Source organism: Amphiura filiformis, chromosome 18 (assembly GCF_039555335.1).
Source record: "Amphiura filiformis chromosome 18, Afil_fr2py, whole genome shotgun sequence".
Taxonomy (NCBI): Eukaryota; Metazoa; Echinodermata; class Ophiuroidea; order Amphilepidida; family Amphiuridae; genus Amphiura; species Amphiura filiformis.
The window spans coordinates 9,227,245-9,252,447 of record NC_092645.1 but is presented as its reverse complement, the minus strand read 5'-3'; the positions used below and the strand labels follow the sequence as shown (position 1 = coordinate 9,252,447).

At 37.6% G+C, this 25,203-nt stretch overlaps 1 long non-coding RNA gene across 1 annotated transcript in view; it reads left to right on the top strand.

The window, feature by feature from the left end:
- The window catches only part of LOC140139360 (uncharacterized), a 71,538-nt gene that overhangs the window by 46,113 nt on the left and 222 nt on the right, over nt 1–25,203 (top strand). The window contains exons 4-5 of the long non-coding RNA XR_011857095.1: nt 24,255–24,313; nt 24,557–24,689. This is a non-coding gene — a long non-coding RNA (uncharacterized lncRNA). The remainder of the gene's footprint in view (nt 1–24,254; nt 24,314–24,556; nt 24,690–25,203) is intronic.

Here is a 25,203-nt window from a genome sequence, read left to right as displayed (position 1 = left end):
ATCTCCTTTAATAAAACATTAAAACATGCGTGTATAGGCCTAAGCCCTATGTACTTTGCTCTTTTGGTTTTCCTAAAACAAGTGTATTCGACCGACCGACCTTTTTTTCAAGCCAAGTGTATAGGCCAAACATACACTTTTTTGGCCTAACGATGCTGCTACAGTTTAGACATCTGTGTCGTTATATCACCGTCGCGTCGTTAGTGCGCTGTCGTTTATGGCAAGCCAAGGGGGCCAAAAGCGTGGAACAGCTACGCGTAGCTTCTTTCTCGTTACGAGCAGCTGTTTGACCAATCAAAATAGTCAAATTTAATCACGTGGTTGGGTCGTTAGCTGCGCGTAGTATAGTTATAGGTATCCTCTTTCACAATTATTATCTTGTAATTAATTTACGGAATTAGCATAGATAACGAACGGGTAAAGGAGGCCAAATCACAGCACGTGTCAAGAGAACATGTTGCTAATGCCTGGCTAAAATGACACAAAGCATATTTATTTAGTGTTTCCAAGTTTACACCGTGTTTAATAGCAAGTAACTTTATACTCGGTCTGTAATAGCGGTGCAGGGGATATGAAGGTCAAACAACAACTACTACTGATTTAAAGCGCTGTGTAAAGATATTGCAGGGAAAGCGATATCACATGCCACTGTGTAAATATGGAGAGAGTAAAATGGGTCATCAATTTTTTCGGAACGGGGGGGGTCCTAAATTTACAAAAGTCGGCGTCAATAAATTGCGGCCCTCACTATTTCGGCATCAAAATGTTATGACCCCGACACCCACCACCGATACACCGTACCCCTAGACAGGCTAAAATTGTATTGAAATCAGTCTTTTGAATACAATAAACACACTATCTGTAGTCATCTTGTGACTCCTACATTTTGTCATTATCAATTTATGACCCCCCCCCCCTTATTTTTCTTTCCAAAAAGTATGACCCCTATATTTGGGATCCCTTCCGAAGAAAATGATAGCCCCTAAATATAGAACAATCATCATTCTTCTCAGATATTACTTTAATAGCACCTATACCATTTTTTGCTGATATACTACAGATATTTTCATTTACAAAAATTAACAACGTAATATTTGTGAGAGAGGATGTTTACATCAGCTCCACGTGTTTAAAACCGCGAATCTGATTGGTTAATAAGCTGCACGTAACGAGTATGGCAAGCCAAGGGGGCCAAAAGCGTGGAACAGCTACGCGTAGCTTCTTTCTCGTTACGAGCAGCTGTTTGACCAATCAAAATAGTCAATTTAATCACGTGGTTGGGTCGTTAGCTGCGCGTAGTATAGTTATAGGTATCCTCTTTCACAATTATTATCTTGTAATTAATTTACGGAATTAGCATAGATAACGAACGGGTAAAGGAGGCCAAATCACAGCACGTGTCAAGAGAACATGTTGTTAATGCCTGGCTAAAATGACACAAAGCATATTTATTTAGTGTTTCCAAGTTTACACCGTGTTTAATAGCAAGTAACTTTATACTGGGCTGTATTAGCGGTGCAGGGGATATGAAGGTCAAACAACAACAACTACTGATGTAAAGCGCTGTGTAAAGATATTGCAGGGAAAGCGATATCACATGCCACTGTGTAAATATGGAGAGAGTAAAATGGGTCATCAATTTTTTTCGGAACGGGGGGTCCTAAATTTACAAAAAGTCAATAAATTGCGGCCCTCACTATTTCGGCATCAAAATGTTATGACCCCCGACACCCACCACCGATACACCGTACCCCCCTAGACAGGCTAAAATTGTATTGAAATCAGTCTTTTTGAATACAATAAACACACTATCTGTAGTCATCTTGTGACTCCCTACATTTTGTCATTATCAATTTATGACCCCCCTCCCCTTATTTTTCTTTCCAAAAAGTATGACCCCTATATTTGGGATCCCCTTCCGAAGAAAATGATAGCCCCTAAATATAGAACAATCATCATTCTGTTCAGATATTACTTTAATAGCACCTATACCATTTTTTGCTGATATACTACAGATATTTTCATTTACAAAATTAACAACGTAATATTTGTGAGAGAGGATGTTTACATCAGCTCCACGTGTTTAAAACCGCGAATCTGATTGGTTAATAAGCTGCACGTAACGAGAAAGAAGCTGCGCGTAGCTAGTCCCACGTTCTGAGCCGCTTAGCTTGCCATAAACGAGAAAGAAGCTGCGCGTAGCTAGTCCCACGTTCTGAGCCGCTTAGCTTGCCATATATGGCAAGCCAAGGGGGCCAAAAGCGTGGAACAGCTACGCGTAGCTTCTTTCTCGTTACGAGCAGCTGTTTGACCAATCAAAATAGTCAAATTTAATCACGTGGTTGGGTCGTTAGCTGCGCGTTTTTTAGCATCTTGAATGATAATGTTCAATATGTTTCGTTGGTTTCCAGTCGTCGTATTCTGAATTCAGAATTGAGACTTTATCATGTAGGCATAGATAGTTTTAGTTCATCTTCGCGAAACACCCATATGCCCAAAGATTTTTTACGAGGATAGGATTAAGTAATATTTTCACAGTAAACTTCCGTCTTGGCTTGCTCTAGCGATTAACCGGTTTATCCTGTTTTGACAGATATCCCAAAACGGTAAAATAGAATATTTTTTCAACAAACGGAAATAACCGTGGCAAACTTGCCCTAAAAATTGCGAAGATTTAGAAGATTGGTGAAATCAATAATGATCGTCTTTATGGAACAGGATGCTGGAGGTCGCGTACCGATTTCGACGATACATTGATGATTGATCAGATGATAGAAATTGGTAGGTCTATCATGACAATATTGTGTTTCACCATATTCACGAGGAGGGTGTGTAGGGTGGCGAGTATGTGATTGCTTCATCAGTGTAGTCTGTGTTACAGAACGTGTACCTATATTATCCATAGGGAGAGAAACTACTGGGAACCACACACTCTCGAAACCATACATGTAGTGGGTCGCTTCGCGGCTCATCGCGGCTCACCCCCTTGATCGCGAGTCCGACACTATCGCGAGTCAGTCTTTGACAAAGACTATCATCAGTGTTAGTATATTGATGTCTTTCACAACCAAAAGAACGTTGATAGAAATTTTGGTCATGTTGATCATTTTGAGGAAAAATGCACACTGTAAAAATCATTTTGTCTAGCAACAAACATGTCAACAATCGTTGACAATTGAAACGGAATCATAATTATCTTTTCTGAAAACTGAAATTATCTTTACTGGAAACCATAGTGGGTCGCACTGAAAATCCAAAAAACTTTCCGGGGGAGCATACCCGTATACGTATACGCGTATGGTTAATAAGTTGTGTTAGTGCCCCTTCCGGCCATCCGGGTATTTTACCACATTTACTACCTTCAGTGCAATATATGCAGTGCGATCTTGTAGGCTAGGCCTGCATCTCCTTTTCAGGCTTTGCTTGATCACTGGACCTAACAGCAACATGAGGGATTCTCGACGATCCATGCTTTCAGAATCTGTGATGCTCTACAGCAACAGATTGCAATGCAAGAACCAACCAATCAAGGTCGTAGATCATGTCACCAGTGATGATATCGCGCCAATGACAGCACAAACATGTGTCAACCCCTTGTCAAAATGACATGATTAATGTCAGCCCCGTATAATATGACATGATTGACACAACGTTTGAATTATTGCCATTAAGAGACACCGGACAGCGCGGACTATGATGTCATCATGATGTCATCAAGTGGTAAATGTCGGATTTGCGGTATACCTGCGGCACGGCGTTCGCACGCGTACCCGCAACTGACTGATCTGTATCAATAAATTTAGGATATCCTGTACGATTAAAATGCTAAATATAGCTCAAAATATTTATTTATAGCACAACAGTTAACGATCCATGTGTAATTTGGTATTGCTGTAGTCTTTGCATCGTGATGACGTCAGTAGTGACGTAAGCCATAGGCCATAGGCCTATATTATAAACCTAAATATTTTGATGATACAGATGGTAATATCTAATTGCTCGAGTATAAACTTGATAAACACAGGATGTTTGTGTACGACAACATTGGACAAGGTCTTCGATGTTTATATTGGCTTTCATCTCAGAAAACATCGACGGACAACACCCCTCCCCCATTTGAGGGCGAATTTAAACCGATATTTTGCCGTTCAATGACCGCCACCATCTTCACATCTTTCAAGTCTATCATGTTTTCAAGACGCCAGGTTTTAGGCCTATTATAGGCCTATATAGTTGCTCTTCTCCCGATATCCACGAAATAATTTGCAGGACTGAAAAACGGGCCTGGGCGAAGAGCCTTCCATAAATCAGATAATAAAGAACTAAAATCGTGTATAATGATAGTCACAGATTGTAGATTTAGGGCACAGTTCTAAAATTTAATGAATTAATAATTACTACAATGACGAATGCTGTATAAATGGCCGAAATCCTGCAAAATCATGAACGTTCTACAATGTTCTAGGTCTATATTATAAAATCAAATCTCTGCAGGCTCAAAATTATTGTAAACACTTCAATCTCAACTGGTAAAACTTTAAGAAAAGTTTCAGTAATTCTATCAGGGATATAAGATAAACTTTGGTTCTATTCACAATGTTCACTTTCAACATGTTCAACATACATAACAATGACCTACATATAGGCCTAGATATTTATAAAGCGCCTATAAAATTGATCAAAGCGCTGAACAAGGAAAGAAAGAATGAAAAAGAAACACAGAAGGAACAAGAAAAAAGCTAACTGAAAAGGTAAGTTTTCAGGTTCTTTCTGAAAACTGGAATTGAGGGAGACTCCCTAATGACAATCGTGACAATCATGGAAAAACTACGATGGCATCTTTTGCAGATGTCAAAATTGAAAAGTTCAAGTTATAACTTGATTTGCTCCTGCAGCACACCCGAATCATCAACTCGAGAATTTCATCAGCTAGCTATTTTCACCAAATTGATCAAATCAATCCTTTCCTGGTCTCGCAACACGAGGATACGCCCATATATGGTAATGACAGTACAGGTGGAGTGTGCGATTTGGTGCACCAGGAGAGAGGGGCTCGCGTGCCGCTAGGTTTAGGGGTCAAGAGATCAAGCATTATCAGGGCACATGGAGGACACCAAACCGTCTCGAGAATTCATGGGGCCAGTAAGAGGGAAATTCCCTGTATGCATGGTGTAAACAAGTTGGAATCAGTTGAAATGGTGCCCAGATTGTGGCTGCGTTTCCTGTTTGCGAATTGGTTGCACTCTAGGCCGTAAAAAGATGTTGCCAATTTTCAATGAATTTTAACACGTGTATCATGTGTATGGTAAAGATCATATTTTTCCACACTGGGGGAAACATCTCGAAATAATAGGCTAATTTCTATACAGAAAAACCAAACGGATATAGACCGAAATTAATATTTACGACGTGTCGACGTCGACATTGCATCATTTATGACGCAGTACCTCAATTAACCTATTATAAATGAAGTAATTACTAATTTAACTTGAATATAGGGCCTAAATGTTGCGTCACACCATTTTGAATAATAATAGTGTCTTCACAAAACGACGCTGTTACATGTATAACCATGATCAGTCAATTGATGGGGAGGTGGACCGTTTTAAATCGGCCATTTTTAATGGGAATTTTCAAACATTTCACTTCGATTGGGGACCGTTCCCTCCCTGCCCCTATGCCAAACGCCACTACAAACGCATCAGTACCGTTAACACTTGAAAAGGATTGTGTCCGCAGAACCATTGAACGTTCTTCTAGAGGAAAAGCAGCTTAATTGTAGGAACCTAGGCCTATTTAGGTTCTCTTTGAGAACCTTGAACGTTATGACGCCGGGTCCTCTTAGAACCTTCAAATTCAATCGAGGAATTCGTGAAAAATCTAATCTATGAACTTTTTTAAACCAATCCATGTTCTACGAATTTCAGGACCAAAGAAGTTCTTCAGAGTGCCTGAAGTTCCTTTTACGGTTCTTAACTGAAAGGAAAGACCATCGGCCATGCATTTTACAGGTAGGCCCTACATGTAGCCCTACATACCCTGGATGATATAGCCTAAATAGCAGGCCTCATGATATGCTCGAGTTTTTTTTTTACATTAGAACCGAGCCATAACTTCATGAACTCAGCCAAGATAGTGCAGTAAAATTAATTGTTTAGTTTATTTCGATGTACAAACATGATAAGGGACATGGGTTTGTTTGTTGAGAATCTTAAGTTTCAAACTCGCTTTCTACAAGCAAAAGCTGGTTTTAGGCCGTGTAAAATTAATATTTTGGTTCTCGTCCCTCCTCCTCAATTTCTGGGATTTGTCAGATTTTTTTTTTTTTTAGATTTTTCAATTTTTTAGACTTTGGAATGATTTATGAAATCTTCATACATATAAATAAGTTTATTAGAGAACAAGCATCACTTCCAAGTCTTTTTGTGGTACTCTAGGGGTTTATCCTCAGAATCTCACATTTGAAAAAATGTTGGAGCACTCGAGCACTGTTGGAGAAGACCGAAAACTACTGACAATGCTAATTTTACATTGGGAAAAAAAAACAAACAAAAAACACCTCCTCCCTCATCAATTCATGAAAATCCTCTGGACGAGAACCAAAACATTAATTTTATACGGCCTTATCACGATCAACACGATCAGGTAGCACAAGGAAATGCACTATAACAAACTTTTTCATCACAAGATGGCGCGCTATGTAATAAACTTTTTTCAACACAAGATGACGCTCTTTCACTATGCGAAACGTGAACCATTCACTACGCGACCAAGGCAAAACGAGCATCATACTGAATTTAATATTTCACGACGAAGGTTAAAATAATGCGCAGAATAAAGGAGATAATTGGATACAACATAAAGCTGTAACACGTAAAAATGTGATAATTCTATTAGATAATAATAGTCTCATAAAATCCACGGCCTTGGTGGCTTGATATGACCTTAAATATAAGAAAGATGTGATCATACAAGACCATGAAAGAGAGAATAAAAATTCCTTTAAAAAAGGAATGGGGCGCCCAAATTATGTGAGCTTGGACGTGATATGGTGAATTCCATGGCATGGTGTTTAGATTTGGTCCCGGGGATTTGGTATCATAATGATTTTTTCTAGGGAAGAGTAGAAGATGATCAAATGCAAGACAAATGTGTTTGATTGGGGAAGGTGTATCACAGGACCGTTTTGGATGAAATAAATTGAATTGGAATGAAGCTGTCGTGTCAATTTGCGATTATGTGGGGTGGGGAGTTCAATTTTGGGGCATATTGTAGTGATGATATTGCTTTGGATATTGAATATTGTTGAATTTCGTTATGCAGGGGGGTATATGATGGATAGTATAGAAGAGGATCTACCCCTATGTTGACCAAAAGAAAAGTTTTTATGAATGTATAACGTCTGTGATACATATACATCATAACGTCTGTGATACATATACATCATCTACTTGCTAATACACTGAAAATCTAATAGAGATGAAGGATAAAAGACAATTACAGAACATTCATTCTTCAAAAGTAGCTATATGGGTATACAATGTTTACAAGATAAGAACGTTAATGTTTTGTACATGAACGTAACATCTTTGATACATAGTTGTTAACACACTGAAAATCTGACTAGAGATTTACAATTTGATGATATCCAAAAGAATACTTACTAACTTAGCATTGAAGAATTAAAATAATTACAGAACTTTCATTTGTTAACATACACGTAGCAATGATTAACAATGTTGAAAATACAAACGTAACGTTTTGTTCATAAACATAACATCCTCGACACATCTAGGATCCGCATAATTTGTTGATTAATGTCATAAACAGTCACAAAAGATTTATGGTCTGATCATTTTATCATTTTAAGGGGACCCGATATTGCATTTGGAAGAACCAGGCTTTTCAATTACTATCAAAACTGCTGGGTACCAAACTTTTTGATACAGCTTGTATAGTAATTTGTTCTAATTTGTTCTAAGGAGCCAGTTGTTTCATCCTTAAAACAAATAGGCTACACCATAATTTCCAATTACCCCATGCAGATAGATAAGACCTTGGTAAGATAAGCGTGCTAATTGTTATGTCACTATCACTATCTTGATCTTGATAAGATGCCTGACTTTGAAACTTTGGGTACAAAAACTCATACTCTGCAAGTTAGGTCAAATTTTGCACTATGATTGTTTATTTGAGCTTATTGGACTATGTCATTCAGATTAGGCTATTGTAATCCAAAGTGTTGGTCACCGTCTATCGGGTTCTAAGAGGCGGTAAACTGGTTACAAAGGTCAAAGTGGTTACAAAGGTCAAAGGTCTCGATTTATTTGGTGTTTTTACAAATCCATTAATTTTGTCTTTTAAACAAAGAATATACGCACACCATTTTATCCTGTGCATAACAGAAAACAATAATAAAATAAAATCCAAGCATATTGTGGATTTATTTCTGAGCAAGGGCATAATTTTAGCAAAATAGCACAACAATTGCGGAGTAAATCTAGTAAGACTGAAATTAGAAGCTACTCACAAGTACATGCCAATATTGTGGGACGCCTCCGTAGAGGGCGCCCCAAAAAGTATCATTTATATTAAAATGCCGGGTATATTAGGCCTATATAGCCTATTGGTTCCGGATTATGAGATTTAAGGATACAGTGAAATGCACGGCTTATATTTTTTCCGGTATTCTATCGACTTTGTTTATTTTGTTTTATATTATAGCAATGACGATATGATCCCATTCCCATATCAAAATGATACTTACAACCTTGTAAAGAGACTAATAAAATATTGTTTTATAGGCCTATATCTGATCATGGTATTTTTAAAGAAGATTAAAGAATAAAGATATCTCAAAGTTGTCAAATTATTCATAGTTCTGATGAAAATTAAGGTTGTAATTATATTATAAAGCTGTGTATAATACCAACGTATATTGCATTTCCCATGCAAACAGCAACAACAAAATCAGCAGCAACAACAGGTAGGCCTACACTGTAAATCCAAGTGTTTAGGGGTTCTGTAACACTTTTTAAACACGGCAAGGTGGTTAATTTTTCATTTAGCCTACACAGTAAAGGTATAGGACACAACCTAAAGGCCAAAGTAAACACAAAGTAAACACATAAACACAAAGAATAAACACATGAGAGTATTTAGATTTTAAACATTCAACATGTTTACTTTCATATTCCCAGCAAACACAAAAAACGTTTTAAAAACGTTTTAAATAAGTTATATTTTGGCTTTTGGTTTAGGTAAAACGTTTTAATAACATTAAAATGTCGGGTTATATAAAGGTCATGATAACGTTTGAAAACGTTTTGTATGAAAACACACTGTAACAATATATTTAAATGTTTTCAAAAAATGTTATTGTAAACTATTCTTGCAAACATTTTTGCCAAATATTGTGTCAATACTTAAATAACATTATGTTAAAATATTTGAATCCAGCAAACACAGAAATGCTCTTAAAATGTTTTTTTCAAAGCCTTTTAATAACATTTAAATGTCGGGTTATATAAAGGTCATGAAAACGTTTTTAAAACGTTATTGAAAATATTTTGGCCAAACATTATTCGCAAAATATTTTTTCAACCCCAAAATAACATTCTGTTTAGAATGTTTTGTGTCAAGTTTTCAAGAATGTTTTTGGAATGTTATTAAAACGTTTTTATACCTTTTATATAACCCGACATTTAAACGTTTTCTGCAAAACATTTTTGTTTGCTGAGCAGTAGATTATCAATTTTTTATTCAATGTTATAAAAACGTTTTATACCATTAATGTATCCTTTATATAACCCGACATTTAAACGTTTTCTGACAACCTTTGATAACCTTTTGCGAATGATGTCGAAAACGTTTTGTGTTTGCTGGGTTGTTCGGAAAGTAAATGCACATGTGTTTAGCCTACTTTGTAAACATTTGGCGTGTTGTCTTTCTAAACAATTTTGTAAATGAAAAATTAAACACCTTGCAGTATTTAAAAAGTGTTACAGAAACCCTAAACACTTGGATTTACTGTGTATATAAAATGGCAGCAATAAAGACAACCTCCAACAAACAAAACAGCCGCATAATACTAGACTTCTTCCGCAGCCAAGACTTTTTCAGAAGGGTGGTGGTGGTGGTGTTGGGGGGGTGAGGCAAGCGAAAAGCAAATTATTAGGGAGGGGGCTTTGACGAAAATTGTATTGTAAAAAGATTCACAAGAAAATACCCCAAAAAACCCCCCCCAAAACCCTAAAATTGTAAATACCTGGGCCGGGTTATAGCATCCCACGGGGGTAAGAGGGGGCAGCTGCCCCTTTTCGTCAGGCTACGCCTCTACTCCCCAAGACAGGCATGCAAACAAACAAACAAAAAGTGTAATTTCAGCCAAAACTCGTTTATAACTCGAACCGTTGGAATCGGGATCGGGATTTTGTCTTATAATTTGACCGTTCGCGTGGTTCAACCATATAATAAACTCAACTCAAAATAAACTTGAACTTCGTCGGAATTTGACGATAGAGCTCAAGGGCTGGTTACACTTGCGTCCTGTGGAGAGAAACCTGTATTCGACTCATCAGCTCAGGTCGACAATAATTATAGACCTACCTAACAACACCTTCTCTCACATCCTTGAAAGTAATACATTTTCTATTGACAGCATTTTGCTGGTAAATTTAATTTTTCTGTTTGTTCATTTTTACCACCCGGACAAAATGGATCTAAAAATCGGGAAAACAATATACAAGTAGGCCTACCGTTATAAAATTGTCATTTGCCATTTTAAGCATTAAAAATGCAATTTTCGTATCTTAATAATCTGAGATCAATTTTAAAATATTTCTAGCGCCTTGGCAAATAAATAAATAATAATAATAATAAAAAAATGGGGTCAACAATGTATAAATTTTATTGGGCAAGCAATATTTCGAGCCTATTTTCGGAACGATTTGGAAATTTGCCCTGCAGACTAGGAGGTCCCGGCTAACATACAAGTTTCCTTCATTAAAAAAAAAAAATTCTTTTATTTTATGTTTTTTACCATGACCGGACTTGGTTGAACCAGGCCAATATCCCCTACTTAAAACCATTTATCACCTATTTCTCAAAACACAGTCACAATTTTCCCGATATTTAATTACCGTTCAATTAGTTATAGGGATATCTGGTAATAGAGTTCATGTAAAATAATTGGCGGGATTTTCCCCATCAAATAAGTCGAATAATAAACCTTTATATCACATGCTTGGAGCTATTTTCTTACTCTTGAATATATTGAAAACGTCTTTAGCCAAGATTGAAATGAGGTGTTTGTGCTCGCGTGTTGGTCAAGGATAGTTGCTCTTTTCTCCACTTTTTTTGTTCCAAAACAAAGATTTAATCAAAATTGTTATTGAAGTTTAAGTATAGGGTCTATATAATAAATGGGTCTGTTAATGCAGTATATTAAATCAAACATCCGACCTATTTTTATATTAGAGCAAATTAGTAATCCGTTTTGTACATAGACGTTCAACGTCCCGGGCGAAGGTCATGCCAATTCGAGAAACAGGTCGATTTTATATGCAAAAGGAAGAAAATTTCTAGATTTCGCAATATTTAAATCATTGATGATGATTACCTATAATGATGATAGTGGTGATGATGATGGTCGTCTTGGTGATGGTGATGATCATGGTGATGATGATGGTAGTGTTGGTGATGAACATGATGATGATGATAATGATGATGATGATGATGATGATAATGATAATTATGATGATAATAATGATGATGATAATGATGATGATAATAATGATGATGATAATAATGATGATGATAATGATGATAATGATAATGATGATGATAATGATGATGATGATAATGATGATGATGATGATGATGATGATGATAATGATGATGATGATAATGATGATGATGATAATGATGATGATGATAATGATGATGATAATGATGATGATGTTAATGATGATAAACAGGCTAAAATTGTATTCATATCAGTCTTCTTGAATAAAATATAGGCCTAGCTAGCTATCTGTGGTAATCTTGTGACCACATCTTGGTCATCAAAAATTGTATGACCCCCCTATTTTTCTTTATAAAAAATTATAACCCCCTTGTATATGCCTATATATTTGGGACCCCCTTCCGAAGAAAATGATAGCCTCCTTTAGTCTGTGATAATGACGATTTTGTCACCATGTCATGCCGGCCTTTTCATATGTTTTTAGCAGCATCTGTCACATTATTTTCCTTCGCAATAATTGCGCGCGCTTTTTGCTGACCCGTCCATGTAATGTTTGTAGGTCAACCTTGGCCGGACAGTTAGCCAGGGTGACGGCCAAACTACTGGTATTTATATGTTATGACGAGGTAAATGAGAATGTTACGATGGTGGAGTAATAAGATTTCATAATCCGGAGAAGGTGCAGGAAGGGGTGGTACGATCGAAGGGTTGGGGTGGGGGTGGCAGGGTTTTGGTTTTGAAGACCATGGCGGTGCCTACCTAATATTGCTGGTCTAGGACTCTGGGCACATGGCCCTACTCTTCTCTACAGCAAAGTGAATAGGTATGCGAGTATGAAGCGTTACACCATTTAGGGACCGTTCACAAACACTTGTAAGGGGGGGCCTGATGCAAAAATATTTCATCGCGAAAATTTTTCGGGGCCTCCCTTTACAAACCTCAAAAATTTCAGGGCCCCCCCTTTTGACATGAAAATTATGGGTCAACCCATAGAAAAGCATATAAACTCAATTTTTTCAGGAAAATTTGTGGTCATTTTTTCAGCCCCCCCAAGGAGGGTCAAAATTTCCAGGTCCCCTTTTTGCATCAGCCCCCTTACAAGTGTTTGTGACCGGTCCCTTAGGTACTATTAATAAGGACGCACCATTAGATCTACGGTAAGCACCATTAGATTATACGGAGGTGGAGGAGGGAGGCTAGAAGTTTCTATAAAAAATCATCCATTCCCACCCACTACATGAACAAGGCACAGTGCATGGGCCCTTGTCACATCTCCTTTATCATTTTTATCAGCCTCTTTTCTCCTTTAGGCCTATTACATTTTCGCATTTGCACGGGCCTCTGAACCCTCTAAACCCATGGGCTTCGTTCGTCCACCCGCTTGCTAATGCTATACGCCCCGGCAGTGGCGTAGCGTGGGTCATTACATGGGGGCAGGGGCGGCGCCAGGGTATTTTGATAGGGGGGGAAAAACAATTTTGGAAATTTGTTATGCAGCGACGCAGGGGGTGTCTGAGGGGGGATGTGCCCCCCTGAGAATTGGGTAAATTTTGAAAATGAAAGCACAAATGAAGCCATTTGATGCACCATTTTCACCCCTTTTAGGTTATTTATTTATTTTCTAACCGCATATTTTTATGGATTTCATTCACGGGCCCGACTTTCAGCCCGCTGGTTTTAGGCAAATCCAGCACCTTTTGGCAACAGAATAAGTTCATGGTACAAATGTGCGAGAAGTGAAATATGGTGGAAATGTAAAATAAAGTCGTAAAATAAAAAATTGGCACTTTTTAGTCTAAAATGGCCAAATATGAGGTTACTTTAGTCAGAAACCAGGAGCGTTGGAAAGTGCCCCCTATGATCACTAAAAGCCGAAAAGGTCCACTTTGCGAGCGTAGAAAGAAAAAAAATGCTTTTTCAGTCAGGACAAAATTTGCCCATTCGATTAGCGAGCGAAAAATTAGGTTCTTTATGCTTTCTTGGTCAAAATTTTAGGAAAAGGTCCAAAACAGGGCCATCATTTCAAAATCAGCCCCAATAAATCCTGGCTACGCCCCTGGCCGGCCGTAATGAAGCCAATTGCTTATATTTACGCTCGTATATATCCGGGTGCATAATGTTTACACTATTTCTGATACAATGTGATGAAACCCCGTAAAAGTTGTGTAATATCGGACTGAAAGTAAACTGATTTAAAATGATTAATTGCTGCATGACACAGACTTGCATGTGTTGCCGCGCCAGGAAAATGACGTAGCCAGGATTTTTCCAAAGTTGTTGGGAGAAAAGGCAAGAGAGAGGCCATGCGACTTTTATGGGGGAAAATTTGCCGAAAATGGGCCCAAAATATAAAAATCAACAACTTTATAACCGCGTAGGTCAGCATTCCACAAGGGGCAAGATCCGAAGGGGGGAGTTTCCTCCTTTTAACCATGGCCAGGGAGGGGAATTTCTCCTTTTCTTCTCCTCCTCTCTTTCTCTCCCTCCCTTTTCTCTCCTTCTTCTCTTTCTTTTTCCTTTCGTTTACCTCTTTTTGAAAATTATAGGGGGATTGTCCCCTTGCCCCCTGTGGCGCCGCCCCTGCATGGGGGGGGGACCGGATCTGATTGGGGGGCACAACCCCCGCACAAGCCGTTTTTCGGCAATTTTCCTATGGGATTTTAAAATTTCAGATCGATGGGGGGGGCGTGCACATGACGCTACGCCACTGCCCCGGTATATAGAGGACATAATTATAGCAAAAAAAAAAATCATATCGTTATCCTTTTTATGTTATTTAAACAACGTGTACAATGTTAAGGTTTATTTCTAAATCCTTTGGAATGTCGACTTAAAAATCTGACCTGAAAACAATGTCAAGGGTATCATACTATAGTTCTCTATAGAATGTTTTAATTGCTGAATTGATTTGTTACTAATTACTGGCAAACACCTATGAACTACAGGTTAGTGAACCGTAATATTTTAAATAAATATGATTAAATTTCAGAGGAACTTCTCGTATGTGAGTTGCCTTTTACGATTTATACAGAAATATCAGTTTAAACATGGAACTAACGAATATCAGGAAAGTTCTTTTGGTTCATAACCATGATAACCGCCAGGTACATTGCACGCTCCAAAAAGTGCAACTTAGACAACCTTTTTGTCTCGTAAGGAGCACCCTCATGATGGTTTATGTACTGTTCAAGAGCTCGAAAAGGTTATAGAACCTATAGTACGGATTCTAAAGACCCTTGAGGACCCCTTATTAATTCATTGAAGAACCTTTTAAAGTTTCATCCCCTTGGAGGTGAGTCGAACCCCTTTAGAACCCATGCTGAACATCATACATTTTTGGTGGATGTGCTCCCCCGGAAGTTTGAGGTGGTGGGTCTTTGAGAGCCGAGGCGTAGGCCTATAGCTTATACCGGTAAAGGGGGTCTGTTGGAGCTGTGAAAACAAGTAAAATGGGGTCTTTTGGAGCTGCGAACAGTCAAAATCAAGGGTCTTTCTTGGCTTTCCGGTGGAAAATCGCCTGAAAAAAAAAAACCAACAAAAAACAACCAGACATGTGAGGAACATGATTTGAGCAATTTAGGGTTTTTGAGAGCTGAAATTATCAAAATCTAGGGTCTTTTGGAGCTTTATTTTGATCAAATTTAGGGGGTCTTTCGGAACTGTGTAATCCAAAAAAACAAAAACGGTCTTTCTGGGGGAACATACCCGCATTTGTGTTAAGTGTACCCGGTCATTTAGCCCTGTATTAATACATTTCTAATAGGTATCCCTCACCTCTCCTCACCTTCTTACCTGTCCGCACAGGTGAACATCATTTTAATTACTCGAATTAAATAAGGAACCCCGTAACCTTGACCATTATCTTGACGCGGTCAAACATTCATGTGCGATGGTCAATTTCAATGATGACTGAATTTCGCGCCAAATATTTTGGCGCATAATTTGCATGATCGTTTGGGTGTGGTTGGAGGTTATGAGAGAAGTTACGCACAATTCAGGAAACCTAAGTAAACAAATAACATGAATAACTCTCAACCTCGATTCATTATTTTATCGCGGTCAAGCTTCATGTTCATTGCTTTCTGTCAATTTTCGCGCGAAATTTGAAGGAACATATTTAAAAATAGTAAGTATTGAAAATTGACTACTGATTTCATACACATTTTATGCAATTTTGGCTTATGTAACAACGACACTTGAAAACGGGAAAATGGAACGGATGATGATAAAAACAGGCATCTAACAGGCCAATTCTTATTGTGCGAATAAAATATGGCATATACCATGATGACACTATTTGTAATTTAAATATTATGAACTTTATAAGCGGCCAAAATTAGTCGCATTATCAAACAGTAAAGGTGCACATGGTCATGCATGACACTATAAATAAGAGTAAAGACACATACTTGTTTGCTCCTCTTGTATAAAATACTATACATTCGAAGAAAAAAAGGTTTCAGTAGAACCTAAAAAGGTTCTTAAGATCTCAAATAGTTCTATATAAGAACTAAAAAGGTTCATCAAAGGCCAAGTACCATCGGATGTTAACAAGTTAATAGGCCAGAAAGAACCATTTTGCGGTTCTTGAGAACCCCTAGGACCTAGCCGTTATGTAGGCCTATGCAGAACCTCTAGAACCCTAGTAAAGAGTGTATCACTATGAAAGAAGTCTTAAAACCTTGGATAATCTCAGTTGGATATACTTTTTTTAAAAAAAAAAAAAATACAAAAAACGGCAAGGTCAACCTCAAAAAGGTGAATTAAAATGCAACAACCATGAAAACTTACTCAGCATTTGATACCTATTTCTGTATAGTATATAAGCCTTTCAATAAAACACATTGATTGTAAATATACGTGACATATATAGGCCTACAAGGTGTGAGAGCAATTTACGCAACCTGTCGCATGGATTCACTTGGTTTCTTAATCTCACACATTGTATAAGTAAATTGGTTGATTTCCCTGTGATTTCCTCTAATAATTTCTCATTTCCCATGTTCGGCTTATGTCTTATTATACCGATACCATTATACCAATAGGCCTAGGCAATTATAATGACCACACGAACGTGTTGTGTCCCTAAATGACCCCTAAAAGATGTATTGGTGAAGCTGAAGGTCAACAAAAATGGTCAAAGGTGGTTCGATTTGTCCCCAGCAAGATACTAGTATCTAGAGATTCACATTTTCCATATAGCATATCTGTATCATATATTTGGGTCTAGGCTTATTATTGAATTTTGCCCTCCTTGAAAGTTGATGTCTCACCCTTGCCCCCCCTCCTTTCGCCCCTGAATAAAGTCCTGGTATGTACGCTATAGCGGTATCGTCGGCGTCCCAAGTATATGGCCATGGTCATACAGTAGGCCTATCGGTTTATATCTTGAGACACTTTCCAAGGCTTTATAAATTTTCCTTTAATCAAAATGTTCCCGATTAAGAGCCAGTCTCCCTTATTATGTACCCAAAAATAGAATTTTCTCTAAAAAATAATTTTGGTACATATTAGCACCAACAACTCACATGTAAAATATGAGCGTGCACAGCGCCCTCGTTCAGCTTGAAACAATTCTTGAAATTTCAGCCTCTCTGAGCCTTACTTGCAAATGGTAAACTTTGGAGGTGCAAAACATTGTGCGCCATCATCATCCCAACCTGCATTTTGCATTTTTTTAAAGTACCAAATGGTTACATTACAAAAACCAAGAAAAAAAATTGGGATCTTGATGGCGCACAAAATCAACAAATCAATGATTTGATGAAAAGCGCCTCGTGCAAACTTCAAAGCATCATAACGGGCTGCGCCATCAAGATCCCAAGTCCGAACAAGTTTGAAATTAAAGACCTCCATGGCAAGTTTCATTTTCAGCAAACATTTTTGGGATTTCGTTGGCGCACAGAGTTAACAGAGGTCAAAGGTCAAAATTTCCTATTTTCGCACATTTTTGCACGCCTGTATTATTGCGCGCCAACGTCACCTGACTCTCCGAATAGGATTTCATCAAAGAAGAGGTAATTCTCTGCAAGAACTGAAAAAAATTAGCTTGGGATCTCTTGATCTTCATATTTTTCTGATTTTTTGAAAATGGACTTAGCCTCATTTTGGAGGTCAATTTGACCTCTTTTTCCCACTCGCTGCACAATGTGGGCTTTTTACTGCATCACAAAAAGATGCGCCAACAAGATCCCAATTTTATTTTTCATCGTCTAGCTTCTTTGGTGACCAGTAGACAAAAAACAAGCAACAGCTAATTGGGATCATGTGGGCGCACTAATATAAAAGAGGTCAAAGGTCACGCTTTAGCCAAAGTGATGCATATTTGCCTATGTGCAGCACGAAAGTGGAACTTTGACCTGCAATAAAAATGTGCGCCAACAAGATCCCATCTTACTTTTTGGATGATTGGATAAAGAGGCTTATGTATAACTGATAACAAGTAAAAAAAAGTGGGATCATGTGGGCGCACTAATTCAATAGAGGTCAAAGTTCATACTTTGTGCCGAATTGGCATTACATTGCCTCTGTGCAGCACAAAAGTAGAACTTTGACCCCCAATAAAAATGTGCGCCAACAAGATCCCATCTTACTTTTTGGATGATTGGATAAAGGGGCTTATGTATAACTGATAACAAGTAAAAAAAAAGTGGGATCATGTGGGCGCACTAATTCATTAGAGGTCAAAGTTCATACTTCATACAAAATTAAACGATTTTTAGCCTAAAGTTGCCGAATTCAGCAACCTTTCACTCAAATTTTGCAAAATATGACAAATTTTTTTAAAATTTTTTTTACTCTCACCAACTACCATGATGGAATCAGCATCATCTGAAATGCACTCACACAAGTTTCTATGAGACATGTCTGGTGATCCCCATTGAAAAAAAAAATCGGCACAAAGTATGAACTTTGACCTCTATTGAATTAGTGCGCCCACATGATCCCACTTTTTTTTTTTTTACTTGTTATTAGTTATACATAAGCCCCTTTATCCAATCATGCAAAAAGTAAGATGGGATCTTGTTGGCGCACATTTATATTGCAGGTCAAAGTTCCACTTTTGTGCTGCACATAGGCAAAATAATGCCAATTCGGCACAAAGTATGAACTTTGACCTCTATTGAATTAGTGCGCCCACATGATCCCACTTTTTTTTTACTTGTTATCAGTTATACATAAGCCCCTTTATCCAATCATCCAAAAAGTGAGATGGGATCTTGTTGGCGCACATTTTTATTGCGGGTCAAAGTTCCACTTTCGTGCTGCACATAGGCAAATATGCATCACTTTGGCACAAAGCTTGACCTTTGACCTCTTTTATATTAGTGCGCCCACATGATCCCAATTAGCTGTTGCTTGTGTTTTATCTACTGGTCGCCAAAGAAGCTAGACGATGACTAATAAAATTGGGATCTTGTTGGCGCATCTTTTTGTGATGCAGTAAAAAGCCCACATTGTGCAGCGAGTGGGAAAAAGAGGTCAAATAGACCTCCAAAATGAGGCTAAGTCCATTTTCAAAAAATCAGAAAAATATGAAGATCAGGAGATCCCAAGCTAATTTTTTCAGTTCTTGCAGAGAATTACTTCTTCTTTGATGAAATGCTATTCGGAGAGTCAGGTGACGTTGGCGCGCAATAATACAGGCGTGCAAATATGTGCGAAAATAGGAAATTTTGACCTTTGACCTCTGTTAACTCGGTGCGCCAACGAAATCCCAAAAATTTTTTGCTGAAAAATGAAACTTGTCATGGAGGTCTTTAATTTCAAACTTGTTCGGACTTGGGATCTTGATGGCGCAGCCCGTTATGATGCTTTGAAGTTTGCACGAGGGCGCTTTTCATCAAATCATTGATTTGCTGATTTTGTGCGCCATCAAGATCCCAATTTTTTTCTTGGTTTTGTAATGTAACCATTTGGTACTTTAAAAAATGCAAAATGCAGGTTGGGATGATGATGGCGCACGATGTTATGCACCTCCAAAGTTTACCATTTGCAAGTAAGGCTCAGAGAGGCTGAAATTTCAAGAATTTTTTTAAGCTGAACGAGGGCGCTGTGCACGCTCATATTTTACATGCGAGTTGTTGGTGCTAATATGTACCAAAATTATTTTTTAGAGAAAATTCTATTTTTTTTTGTATCACAGATGGGTACATAATAAGGGAGATTGGCTCTTAAAAGATAAGATGTTAAATTTATCACTATAAAGGGATAATTACCGCCGACGATTGCGGCATATTAAGACCTACGCAAGCCGGTGCGCGCGTGCCGTAGCCACCCCAAGGATTTATAGAGTAGGATACCCTTGCGTAACTAAGGTCGTCTACGTCAAATAAAGAAAGAGTTAAATAAATTTACTTGGGGTCAAAAGTTTGAGTTTGCATTGAGCATGTTGGATGTACATTACATGTATTAAAAGAGGAGCGTTTTATGTATTTAGTCTCTTGCTAGCCTTGATTAGATTGATTAATATAAGGATGAAATATGTGATGTATAATAATAAAATCCACTCTATTATTTGATCTGTGCAACAGCGCCATCTGTTATAGTTAACCTATTTTTGTCCTGACAAAACTATTGGTTAACAACCTGATAGAGGGCAGCATGATGATAATGATTTAAATGGTGATCATGAGCTATCATGGTGATGAATGATGATGATGCTGATGCTGATGATGATGACGATATTATGGCGATATTAGAGGCGAAGGCGAAGATACGAAGAAGAAGATTACCTCCATCCCCTGCATATTCTTCTGTTTGATACATCCACTAATCTGAAAAGTTTGCTTGTACCCCAACCCTTACTCCCGGCCAGTACTACATGCAACCAACCCTAGACCTTGCCCTAACAATATAACCCTTACCCTAATCCTATAACCTTACCCTAACTTTCGAACTGGCTAACCCTTTTTATGTGTTGGACTAGCGAAACATTTTGTCTAACTAGCGAAACCTTTGAAAAAGAGAAAGAAATGCGCAGTGATTTAAAGTGTGCTACACACAACGCCTAGACGTTGATCCACAAGCCTCAGCACACCTTACAAATCGTTGATGACCACTATGGTCCCGCTTCATTCCATAAACCATTAAACAACAACAGGGACTTGCAGCTAAGAAGCGCACACCCTAGACATTCCACAATAGACCTTCGCAGCCAGGACGAGCTTCCCGAGTTTCGTACCGGTTGCAACGAGACAATTAGCAGTAAGGTCCTTGTCCAGGGGAATTTCAAGCTAACTCAATTTGTACACGAGAGCGTAACCACCGTCGGGGTTCTAACCCGCAACCTCTCGCACAATTATAGTCGAACGCCTTATATATCTGCTAACAATACAATAGAACTAAATTTTAGGACTACAGTATAGGTCATGCACACCTAAGTCACTGGAATTGTTTTTAGAAAGTACTATCACCTTTCAGTGCATACACGTGCAATGAAAATCAACACAAAAATGACACAACTTCTCAAGTATGCGAACTTGCTCATCCCATCACTTGGGGCATTCTCTATTCATGTACAGGTAACCAAACACATAACACAAACTTTCGTTCACTGAGTCAAGAGAACTATCAAGAAAATAAAAATAACAAATATTTCTCCCCATGAAGTGCATTCACAATCTCAACAATGCCGAAAGGCAAAACACAAGTTGTCCTGCATGGAGGATGGACATGGAAAAGAGGTTTTAATTAGACCACTTTGGCCCGGCCTGTGGGTATGAGAGGTAACATTGGTTAACTCTTTCCCATGTTTAAAATCTCGTCTTGTATTTTAAAATGTTTCAGACATTAGGGTAGATTTGTACACAGTTTCAATCATAGAGTTTCAATATAGCATTCTCATCAAACTGGAATGAATATTGTGCTCAAGGTACTATATAAGCTGTATCTATAGCTTTATGAAACCTTGATTTGCGCAAATCTCGTCGTATATTATCGTCCATAATGTCACATGCAATTCTTGCTAATTGTGTCGAAAGGTTATGTGATTCCATCATATAGATATGGATTCCATCATTCGCATAGATGCGTAGATCCGGGAGTGAGGGTAAATCCCCCAAATATTTTGATCGGGGAATGGTCCATAGGATTCCATACAATTATCCCAGCTAATGTTGACGCCTGTATTTGGGTTTCTGACCAAATTGATCGCATGCCATTTTAGGCTAAAGAGTGCCAATTTTTGCGCGATTCGCCCGAATTTATTCCACTTTTGCACCATATTTCACCAGTTCAAAGTAAAGTCTTCCAATTATTCAAATTTGGGAAGATAATAATTTGACAGAGTTGGAACGAGTCATTCAATCGAATCGAGTCATTTCTAACCATTTCTCTAGTCGATTCGAGACAAAAGACTCTATGGGTAAAATTGGAAAATCCAAGTCATTTCATTTTTGAAAAGTCGTGTCTCGAGTCATGCACAAGTCTGCGATTTTCAAATTGAATGCATTTGAGCATATTTCTGAGAAGGTTAATATGGCTTTAGGTGATTTTGTTCCGTGAGGTATCCGTGTCAAACAACTTGTTATAAAACATCTAGCCATATGGTTGTGTGTACTTTGAGAACATGAGTTTTGGTATGTGATAGCGTTCGGCAAAGGGTAGCTGCGTGACCACTCCTTTTATGTATATGTATCGATGACGATGACCACGATGACTAAACTATGCTTAAAATAGAACATACTGAAACATAATAATAATAATAACACTAATAATAATAATAATACTAAATAATAATAATAATAATAATAATAATAATAATAATAATAATAATACTAATACTAATACTACTACTAGGTACCTGCAGGTAATATGGGACCATTAAGGACGTTTAGCTTATGTGCATAAAAACTATAGAAGATATGCCCAAAAGAGATTGTTATGATGAACAACCTGTCCTTTAAGATTAATAAAACAGGCAATGTTATCTTGTTTTTATGTTTGTTTGGACGCTATGACGTCAAAATGACGTCATCGTCAAGTGTCCCATATTACCTGCATGTGCAGGTAATATGGGACACTGTGTTATCTCTATGGTGAAAATCAAAATGTTCAGAAAATCACTCTTTTGTTCTAAAACATTTTTGTTACATGATTTTGAATGTTAAATGCAAATTTCAACAAGAAAATTCAATTTTCTAAATAGTTTTGCTTTTCGCATTGACAATGCACACAATTTCCTATGTGTCCCATATTACCTGCACCCATTCAGTTGAAAATCAGAGAAAATAATCATTTATCAAAGGAAAGTGCCACTTTTCAGTGGAATTTTACCTGCTGATAAGCTTAACCCATCACCTAAAGATCATAAAAAGTGACAAATGCACCCTCAGTACCAGAGTATTTGGATACACAATCATAAAATGTGGCGTCATTGATTTTATATCAGGCCAAAAAAACGACGTAAATTTTGGGCAATTTCACTCTTTTGGCATTGATTTCCAAGAGTTTGATACACAGACTCCAAAACTGCATTTTTAGAAGCACAATTGATGTCTCTAAACACTTAACAAATCAACATAAAGTGTGTACCTTCTCTAAGCTACTTTTTGTTAAAATGAAAACAGGTGTCCCATATTACCTGCTGTCCCATATTACCTGCAGCTACTAATAATAACACTACTACTACTACTACTAGACCTACTACTACTACTACTACTACTACTACTACTACTACTACTACTACTACTACTACTACTACTACTACTACTACTACTACTACTACTACTACTACTACTACTACTACTACTACTACTACTACTACTACTACTACTACTACTACTACTACTACTACTACTACTACTAATAATAATGATAATAATAAGCACTAAAATCAAAATTATATAAGTCAACTAGCAAATAAATTATCACAATGATTGGCACGGTGCACCGCGGTGGTTTAATCAAATCAATAACAAAATTAGCGGAAGTGCATGAGTGAACAACGCAACTGAAATCAATGTAACAAAATTAATGTTGACAATACCTCATATCATTTCTTACCTTTGTTTTAATGTGTGCTCATTAACTAAATAAAAGTAAATTGGACTTCTCATGATAATTCCCGGGGGATATGCTTTTTTTTAAATTTGCTTGATTAATTTTGATTTGCATTGCTGTGTCACTACATCATCTCTTTCTTGATGGACAATGGCGAAATCTATGTATTTTGTCTTTGCAACTAAAATATTAGTTTTAGGCCTATATGAAAATTGAGATCCGGGATTGAAACGCTATATATTCGTCTCAGTATTTAACCATAGTCAAAAGATGTTACGAATCTAAATATTGCACTTACCTGATGGCAATCCTGTTTGAAGCCGTCTGGTATTCTTTTGGTCAAAGATGAGCGCCCTCTATTTTACAATCGAATAGTGCGCCTCCAATGTCAGGCAAAATCGTGTTGTCCAAACCAGTGCCGGAGACGCTCGGTTTGTTTTTATTGATTGCAGTCAAGAAAAATATCATCGGAATTATTATGATACTATGTTTTGTCAATTTACAGGGACTTGAAGATGGAAAATATAATGCTGGATGCCAGGAAGAAGAACATCAAACTTGTTGGTTCGTAGTGATTTGAATATTTGATCATTAGGCCTATTTTATAAGAGTTTTAGAAGTGATCAATCTTAATTTACAAATGGTGGTAGGGCCTATATTCAATGTCGTCATCGTCGTTTATTTATACTTTGTTCTGTTTTAATAATTCATGAAACCATGGAACTTAAGGTTGAGTTTAATATAATATCAACAATGGGCTAAAGTAATGGGCATTAAACTGCGTAAATTGTTTGTATTTTAATTTAGATTTTGGCCTAAGCAACTGTTTCAGTGCTAATCAGTTACTGCGTACACATTGTGGATCTCCTGAATATGCCGCACCGGAGCTGTTTACTGCCGGAAACGCTTACTATGGACCTGAAGTTGACATCTGGAGTCTGTAAGATATCACGCAATCTACGCAATCAATAACACAATTATACTAGCACAATCAATCATGCAATCACTCATTCAATGAATCGCACGTTCAATCAAGTGCCTATTAAATCAATCAGCATAATCAATCAGTATAATCAATCAATCAATCAAGCAATCAATCAATCAATCAATCAATCAATCAATCAATCAATCAATCAATCAAACGTTTTCATGACTTATATAACCCGACATAATAAAATAAATAAATAAATGTAAATATTTATATAGCGCTTTATGCCATAAATAGCCTCAAAGCGTTATACATTTATTCCGCCGTCATTAGAATTATGTCGGAACCACGTTTGCTGCGTACAAATGGCGCAGGGTTCATCAGTACAACGACTGTGAGTGACTACTACTTACAGTTTTCCATTGCACCTGGGTGGGGTGAGGCAAGCAAGGTCGCAACACGGTGGTGGGACGGGGATGAGCCACCGTGCACTCTAACATTCAATGTTATAAAACTTTGTGAACAG